Below are 9,196 nucleotides of genomic sequence, written 5' to 3'. Positions count from 1 at the left end.
TTCTCTTTTGTTGTTGGAAGAGGGTGTTTTCTATGACCAGTGTGTTCTCTTGGCAAAGCTCTATTAGCCTTTGCCCTGTTTCATTCTGTATCCCAAGGCCAAATTTGCCTGTTAGTCCAGGTGTTTCTTGACTTCCTACTTTTGCATTCCAGTCCCCTATATTAAAAAGGACATCTTTTTGGGGTGTTAGTTCTAAAAGGTCTTGTAGGTTTTCATAGAACCATTCAACTTCAGATTCTTCAGTGTTACTGGTTGGGGTATAGGCTTGGATTACTGTGATATTGAATGGTTTGCCTTGGAAACGAACAGAGATCATTCTGTCGTTTTTGAGATTGCATCCAAGTACTGCATTTCAGACTCTTATGTTAACCATGATGGCTACTCCATTTCTTCTAAGGGATTCCTGCCCACAGTAGTAGATATAATGGTCATCTAAGTTAAATTCACCCATTCCAGTCCATTTTAGTTTGCCGATTCCTAGAATGTCGATGTTCACTCTTGCCATCTCCTGTTTGACCACTTCCAATTTGCCTTGATTCATGGACCTAACATTCCAGGTTCCTATGCAATATTGCTCTTTACAGCATCGGACCTTGCTTCTTTCACCAGTCACATACAACTGGGTATTGTTTTATGCTTTGGCTCCATCCCTTCATTCTTTCTGGAGTTATTTCTCCATTGATCTCCAGTAGCATATTGGGCAGTTACCAACCTAGGGAGTTCCCTTTTCAGTATCCTATCGTTTTGCCTTTTCATACTGTTCATGGGGTTCTCAAGGCAAGAATACTGAAGTGGTTTGACATTCCCTTCTCCAGTGGGCCACATTCTGTCAGACCTCTCCACCATAACCCGTCCGTCTTGGGTGGCCCCACATGGCATGGCTTAGTTTCATTGAGTTAGACAAGGCTGTAGTCCATGTGATCAGATTGGCTAGTTTTCTGTGATTATGGTTTCAGTGTGTCTGCCCTCTGATGCCCTCTCACAACACCTACTGTCTTACTTGGATTTCTCTTACCTTGGATGTGGGGTATCTCTTCACGGCTGGTCCAGCAAAGCGCTGCTCCTTACCTTGGACGATGTTGCCCCTCCTGACCTTGAAAGTGGAGTAGCTCCTCTAGGCCCTCCTGTGCCGGTGCAGCCGCTGCTCCTTGGATGTGGGGTAGCTCCTCTTGGCCGCTCCTACACCGTCGCAGCCTGGCGCTCTAGGGCCCTGCCCCAGACCTTGGGCAAGGGTAGCTCCTCTAGGCCACGCTTTCTGCGTGGTCCGTCACAGCCACTGCGCTTCCTGCTAGAGGACTGTATTTCCTGCTGCCCTAGCCACCAATTCCCCTAAATACCTGGTGCTGCCAGAACCCCTGCAAACCAAGCAGCTGCACCACCTCCACACTTGGCCCTCAGAGGGGCAAACCCAAGTCCTCCAAGGCAGCCTCAGAAGCAAACCCCAGTGGATAACCCACATGCAGAGATGGAAATAAAGCCACATTTGAAACCCAGGGGCACTGTAGCTAAGGAAGAAGACCCAAAACCTTCCCAGCAGCAGTACAAGCTGCAAATTAAATCCACATGATCAACCACGTAGATTCTGTATCTATGGAATATATAAAAGATCATTGAGAGCTCCCACCAAAGAAAACGCACTAGTTCTGATAGCTGTGGACATTGGAGGCAAGAACACACAGGGGTAGGACCAGATTAGAATCTGAGCTGCTGCCACAGCAGGTCCAGAGATGAGCACAGTACTGGGGGGTATCCTTGGGAGATGAGGTGAACTTTGACTCCCAGCAAGGGAAAGGACTCTAATAGCAGTAACTCAAGAAAAACATTTATTATTCTTATGTTTTGACTTCTATAGATTCTTTTTTCTTTTTTTCTTTTTCTTTTTTCCCCTTTTTTTCTCCCCTCTGTTATAGTTGTTGATTTTATTGGCACTATGAAATCTAATTAAGCTTTTGAGCTTTTTTTTTTTCTCAGTCATACTTTTTATTGTTATTATAAACCTCTGCCTCTACATTGGGCTTTTGCAGTTCTGTGGAATTTTTTTATATCTCTTATTAATTTTTTAAACCTATTATTATTTTTTCTACATTTGTTCCTTTGTTTGATTTTCCTACTGTTCTTTTCCCCTTGCAGTTAATCTTTAATGTATATAAATCTTCTTTATCTAACTCTATTTAAACTTGCATACCTATTCTTTCTTTCCTTTCTTCTCAACACATTTGTTAGTTTTATTTTCATTGCTTTATTCCCTAATTGGCACCTTGCTTTAGTTTTGTTTTCCAATTTGTGCTTTAGTTAGTTTTGTTCTTAACTGGTAGATATAATTTTTGGTTTCCTTTGTTCACTGGGTCAATCTACTGTACTTATTTTTGTTGGACTGTTTTCACTTTGCTCATGGTTGTATATGTATATGTGTATATTCCTTAATTTAAATTATTATTTCCCTGATTTTGTAACTGCCATTTGTCTGGGATTTATTTTTGGTTTCTTGTTTTTGGGTATTTTTTTAATCTCACTTAATGCCATAACAAAGCACTTGTGAAATCTTCATGCCTGACCAGAGATTAAGCCCTAAGCCTTTGGAGTGGGAGCAGTGACTCCAAGACCCTAGATGACCAGAGATCTAACTCTAGGGAGTATCAAACAGTGAGAATTCACACAAAGGAAACCACTTGAATACAAGACCTAGCATCACCCAACCACCAGAAGCACCCTGTGCAGGATGCCTCATCTAAACAACAAACAAAACAAAAATGCAAGCACAGTCATCAGCAAATAGGATTACCACCTCACTCAGCCTTGCCCATCAAAGGAGAAACAACAACAAAAAAAACTCAGCACAAATCTCACCCTATACAAAGCTCACACAAACCACTTACACAACCCCCTGGACCTACCTTAGGAAGGCAAAAACCAGAAGGAAGAAAGATTTCAACCTTGAAGCTTGGGAAAAGGAGACATCAAACACAATAAGTAAAAAATAATAATGAAATGTCCCACTTGTAGATCTCTCCTTTGCCCAGTTTTGTTAGTAAGTGGGGAAGTTCAACTACTATAGTCTAAATGATTGGTGAGTAGGAGCTGGACTTACTCAGGAAAAGGTTTATCACTAAAGCCATGAAGTAACTCTCTGAAACAGATGTTCCAACCAAATATGAGGGGAATCTAGACTTAGTAACAGACTAAGGATGACATCAGTTGCGGTTGAAAGTATACAACTATAGGCATATAATGCTGCTCAGACATAGCAGTGGGGACTCTAGTTCATCCCACCAAATATCAGCTTGCAAATATTCCAGGAAAAACTGCCCAGAATTATGGAGAACATACTTTTCTATCATATTATACAAATAATGTTTCCATGGAGAATAAGGGGTCAGGGTATATCAGATGCTCTAGGGCCTTCCTGTCATTCCTCTGCTGCTAAGTAAATCATTCATTCTCCAGGTACTAAAAGTGTTGGCAGCTGACAATTATCAACTGAGCCCCTCTCCTGGAATTATCCTCCCATCTGAAGAAATTTTTATTGACCTAGTTTATCTCTCTTAACTAAGAAGCCATCATCCAATTACTGCTCAATGCAAGGGATGTAAGGTCAATTTCCTTGCTCAATATAAGATAAATCTGCAGGATCATCCCCATCCCAAAGCTCTGAGTTTGATTATCTGGGATCACTGTCAGAAGTGAATCTCAGTTCAAATTTTTGTTCTGTCTATTCTACTTTTTATACTCTTCTACATTGTCCTTCAAAAGAGCACTTCCCAATTAATCTCCTGGAAATAAACTTCTGCCTTAGATTCTACTTCCCAGAGTACCCAACTTCAAACCACATTTTTTTTTTAATATTCTGACTTTTAAAATTGTGAAAATTCTGATAGATTCATATATTCTGGTAAAAAATAGGAAATGTATTTTTCATTTACCAAAATAATGTGAAACTATTGTTCATGGTCAATATGTACTTGCATTGAATTAATCTGTCTCTCAAATCACTAACTTCTTATCAGAGGTATTGGAATAGAGAGATTTTAAAAAAAATAAATGTAGTAAATGTCCTTGTACACATGGATGGAATGTCTTTGTTAGTTTTTTAATACCCAGAGGTCATTTCCAGGTGTCATCTAGATAAGTAATTCATAAATCATGGATTAGATAGTTTCTTCAAATTCTGGAATATAATTGCAATTTTACTCACTAACTATATCAATCAGTATTGGTTTCCTTTTTAATATTTTGATCATGATTAGGAGCTCCACGACCTCCCATTTAGACTGTCCGGTTATTAGTGATCTGGACTGTATGTGCTCTATTTGGTGGTTTTGCAATAGCTGCACTTGCTGTGCTGTGATTGGTCACTCAATCCTGTCCGACACTTTGTAACCCCATGGACTGTAACCTGCCAGGCTTCTCTGCTCATGGGGATCCTCCAGGCAAGAATACTGGAGTGGGTTGCCATGCCCTCCTTCAGGGGTTCATCCCAATCCAGAGATCAAACCAGGTCTCCCATATTGCAGACAGATTCTTTACTCAGGTCACCAGGCAATACTGGAGTGGGTAGCCTATCGTTTCTCCAGGAAAACTGCCCGGCTCAGGATTGGGACTGGGATCTCCTGCACTACAGGTAGATTCTTTACCAGCTGAGTTACCAGGGAAGCCCAAGAGCTGCGTAAATTAATTCCAAAACACACCCAGGGAAACATTAAACAATTTCCAGTTATTCAAACTTAGAAAACTCAGATTTATGTCCCTAAATAAAAAATTAGTCTTTCCCTTTCCGTTTAAGCCCACTATTAAAAAACAAAACAAAAACCTTTTCTTACCCAAAATATCTAAACTCTGGCATACAGCTTAGGGTCCCTTCTGAGAGTTCTGATATTTTGTTGAAACTGAAAAGAAAGATTAAGGCTTATTGTCCTTAACTTTGATAAGTCCTGACCATCTGCCTCAGAGTTTATAAGGCAAATGTTCTTAAATTTAAAAAGATATGGGTAAGTAAGGTGGGCCTTTAGATTTAGAGAGAACTTCATTCTTAAGATTTATAGCTCTTGATCTTGGTGCTCTCTCTCTTGGCTTCTTTCCCAGAAATTTTCACTGTCCCAGTTGATAGTCTATCAAGGCTTTTGACCTAGATGTAGTTGATTCTGAGAGTTTAACTCTTTCTGCCGTTGAACCAATCACTTCAAATTTTTAAATTCTCTACTCTGGTTTTTATGGATTTGAGGAACTGGCTTTCTAAAGAAAAATGCTATTATCAAGCAGTTTTTCTCCATCCAAACTATGTAATGCATCATAAACAGAGCAAGAAATTACTCAAAATCATTTTCATTAGTCATTTCTCTAGGACTTTCTCCCAATTAATTCTGTCTCTGTTAAAAACTGCTTTAATAGAGAATATGAATCACATGAGGCAGATTTAAGACACCAGTTTTTCAATTCAAGAAGAAAATTATTCAAGCAGTTTACACCAGATTTTGGATGACCTAGGAGGAGACTGATGTACTATTCTCCTTCCTGCATCTTTAAAATTCTGTACTTTATCATTTTTCCATGGATAAGTTTAGTCTTCTATACCCTCAAGTTGTGACCACCAAAGTCTCCATTAATTTTTATCACCAAAAAAAGAAAAAGAAGAAGAAAGAAAAAGGTAAAAAAAGAGAAAAAAGTTAGCCACATGTGAACATGTTATTTAAAGCTAATATCAAGTGATGTTGTCATTGAGATCCCTAATAGCTCCAGCTCTCACTGAAAGGAAACAAAAGCATAATAATAATTTGAATCCATTGCTGGTGGGAATGCAAAATATTGGTAATACATCCACTTTGAAAGTTTGGTAACTTTTTACACAACTAAACATACTCCTACCTAAAATTCAACAATCACACTCCATGTTATTTACCTAAATGAGTAGAAAACTTACATTCACACAAAATCCTGTAAAGACAGAATATAGCGGCTTTCTTTATTCATGACTGCCAAAACTTGGAGATAACCAAGATATTCTTCAGTAGGTGAATGGTTAAATACATTGTGCTGCATCCAGACAGTGGAATATTATTCAGTGCTAAGAAATGAGCTATCAAGCTATGAAAAATCATGGAGGAACCTTAAATACATACTACCAAGTGAAATAAGCCAATATAAAAAGGCTACATATACTATGATTCTGGCTGTATAACATTCTTGGATATCATAAAAAGGTCAAGGGATGCCAAACAAGCAGAGGATAGAGGTTTTTTAGGTCAGTGAAACTATTCTAAATGATACTATTATAATTGATATATATCTTTTTTGAGGTATAGTTAATTTAGAATATGTTAATAGTAGATATACAAATTCAAAGTTTTATAGATTGTAATCCATTTGAAGTTATAAATATTGACTGAATTCCATGTGCGGTGCAGCATATGCTTGTAGCTTATTTATTTTAAACATGGTAGTTTGTACATCTTAATACCCTACTCCTATCTTTCTCCTCCTACCTTCCCTTTCCGCACTGTTAACCACTAGTTTGTTTTCTACATCTGTAAGTCTGTTTTTTGTTTCATTATATTCATTTGTTTGTTTCATTTCTTAGATTCTACATATAAGTGATAGCATATGGATGGTATTTGTCTTCCTGTCTCTGACTTATTTCACTAAGCACAATACTCTCCAGGTTCAACCATGTTGTTGTATATGGGAAATTGTCATATTTAATGAGTGAGTATTAGTCTATTGTGTATGTTGTTATTCAGTTGTCCAGTCATGTCCAACTATTTGCCACACCATAGACTGTAGCACGCCAGGCCTCTCTGTCCCTCACTGTCTCCCAAAGTTTGCCCAGGTTCATGTCCATTGCATCAGTGATGCCATCTAGCCATCTCATCCTCTGACACCCTCCTGTCCTTCTCCCCTCAATCTTTCTTAGCATCGGGGACTTCTCCAATGAGTCAGCTGTTTGCATCAAATACCAAAATACTGGAATTTCAGCTTCAGCATCAGCCCTTTCAATGAGTATTCAGTGTTGATTTCCCTTAATACTGACTGGTTTGATCTCCTTGCTGTCCAAGGGACTCTCAGGAGGCTTCTCCAACACCACAGTTAGAAGGCATCAATTCTTTGATGCTCTGCCTTCTTTACAATCTAGCAATCACAATCATATGTGGCCACTGGGAAAGCCAGAGCTTTGGCTATAAAGACCTTAGTCAGCAGAGTAATGTCTCTGCTTTTCAACACACTGTCTAGGTATCAGTTCAGTTCAGTTGCTCAGTCATGTCCACTCTTTCCGACGCCATGGACAGCAGCACGCCAGGCTTCCCTATCCATCACCAATTCCTGGAGCTTACTCAAACTCATGTCCATTGAGTCAGTGATGCCTCCAACCATGTCATCTTCTGTCATCCCCTTCTGCTCCTGCCTTCAGTCTTTCAAAGGACCAGGGTCTTTTCAAATCAGTCAGTTCTTTGCACCAGGTGGCCAAAGTATTGGAGATGTAGCTTCAGCATCAGTCCTTCCAATGAATATTCAGGACTGATCTCCTTTAGGATGGATTGTTTGGATCTCCTTTAAGTCCAAGGAACTCTCAAGAGTCTTCTCCAACACCACAGTTTAAAAGCATCAATTCTTCGGTGCTCACCTTTCTTTATAGTCTAACTCTCACATCCATACATGACTATTGGAAAAACCATAGCTTTGACTAGACAGATATTTTCTGGAAAAGTAATGTCTCTGCTTTTTAATATGCTGTCTAGGTTGGTCATAACTTCCTTCCACTTCCAAGGAACAAGTGTCTTTTAATTTAGTGGCTTCAGTCACCATCTGCAGTGATTTGGCAGCCCCCCAAAATAAAATCTGTCACTTTTTACATTATTTCCCCATTTATTTGGCATGAAGTGATGAGATCCAACCAGTCCATTCTAAAGGAGATCAGTCCTGGGTGTTCTTTGGAAGGACTGATGCTAAAGCTGAAACTCCAATACTTTGGCAAGCTCATGTGAAGAGTTGACTCATTGGAAAAGACTCTGATGCTGGGAGGGATTGGGGGCAGGAGGAGAAGGGAACGACAGAGGGTGAGATGGCTGATGGCATCACCGACTCGATGGAGATGAGTTTGGGTAAACTCTAGGAGTTGGTGATGGACAGGGAGGTCTGGCGTGCTGCAGTTCATGGGGTCACAAAGAGCCGGACACGACTGAGCGACTGAACTGAACTGAACTGATGGGACTGGATCCATGATCTTAGTTTTCTGAATGTTGAGCTTTAAGCCAACTTTTTCGCTCTCCTCTTTCACTTTCATCAAGAGGCTCTTTAGCTCTTCTTCACTTTCTGTCATAAGGGTGGTGTCATCTGCATATCTGAGGTTATTGATATTTCTCCCAGCAATGTTGATTCCCGCTTGTGTCCAGCCCAGTATTTCACATGATGTACTCTACATACAAGTTAAGTAAGCAGAGTGAAAATACACAATCTTAACATACTCCTTTCCCAACTTGGAACTAGTCTGTTGTTTCATGCCCAGTTGTAACTGTTGCTTATTGACCTCCATACAGATTTCTCAGGAGGCAGGTCAGGTGGTCCGGTATTTCCATCTCTTTGAGAGTTTTCCACAGTCTGTTGTGATCTACAGAGTCAAAGGCTTTGGCATAATCAATAAAGAAGAAGTAGATGTTTTTTTTTTTTTTTCTGGAATTCTCCTGCTTTTTGGATGATCCAACAGATTTTGGCAATTTGATCTCTGGTTTCTCTGGCTTTTCTAAATCCAGCTTGAACATCTGGAAATTCACAGTTCATGTACTGTTGAAGCCTGGCTTGGAGAATTTTGAGCATTACTTTGTTAGGGTATAAGATGAGTGCAATTGTGTGGTAGTTTGAGCATTCTTTGGCATTGCCTTTCTTTGGGATTGGAATGAAAACTGACCTTTTCCAGTCCTGTAGCCACTGCTGAGTTTTCCAAATTTGCCTACATATTGAGTACAGCACTTTCACAGCGTCATCTTTTAAGATTTAAGATAGTTAAACTGGAATTCCATCACCTCCACAAGCTTTCTTCTTAGTGATGCTTCCTAAGGCCCACTTGACTTAACATTCCAGAATGTCTGGCTATTGGTGAGTGATCACAGCATCCTAGGTATCTGGGTCATTAAGATCCTTTTTGTATAGTTCTTCTGTGTATTCTTGCCACCTCCTCTTAATATCTTGTGCTTATTTTAATTCCATACCG

This window comes from Bos indicus x Bos taurus, chromosome 14 (assembly GCF_003369695.1).
Source record: "Bos indicus x Bos taurus breed Angus x Brahman F1 hybrid chromosome 14, Bos_hybrid_MaternalHap_v2.0, whole genome shotgun sequence".
Taxonomy (NCBI): domain Eukaryota; kingdom Metazoa; phylum Chordata; class Mammalia; order Artiodactyla; family Bovidae; genus Bos; species Bos indicus x Bos taurus.
The sequence above is the reverse complement of the archived record's forward strand: the minus strand, read 5'-3'. Positions refer to the sequence as shown.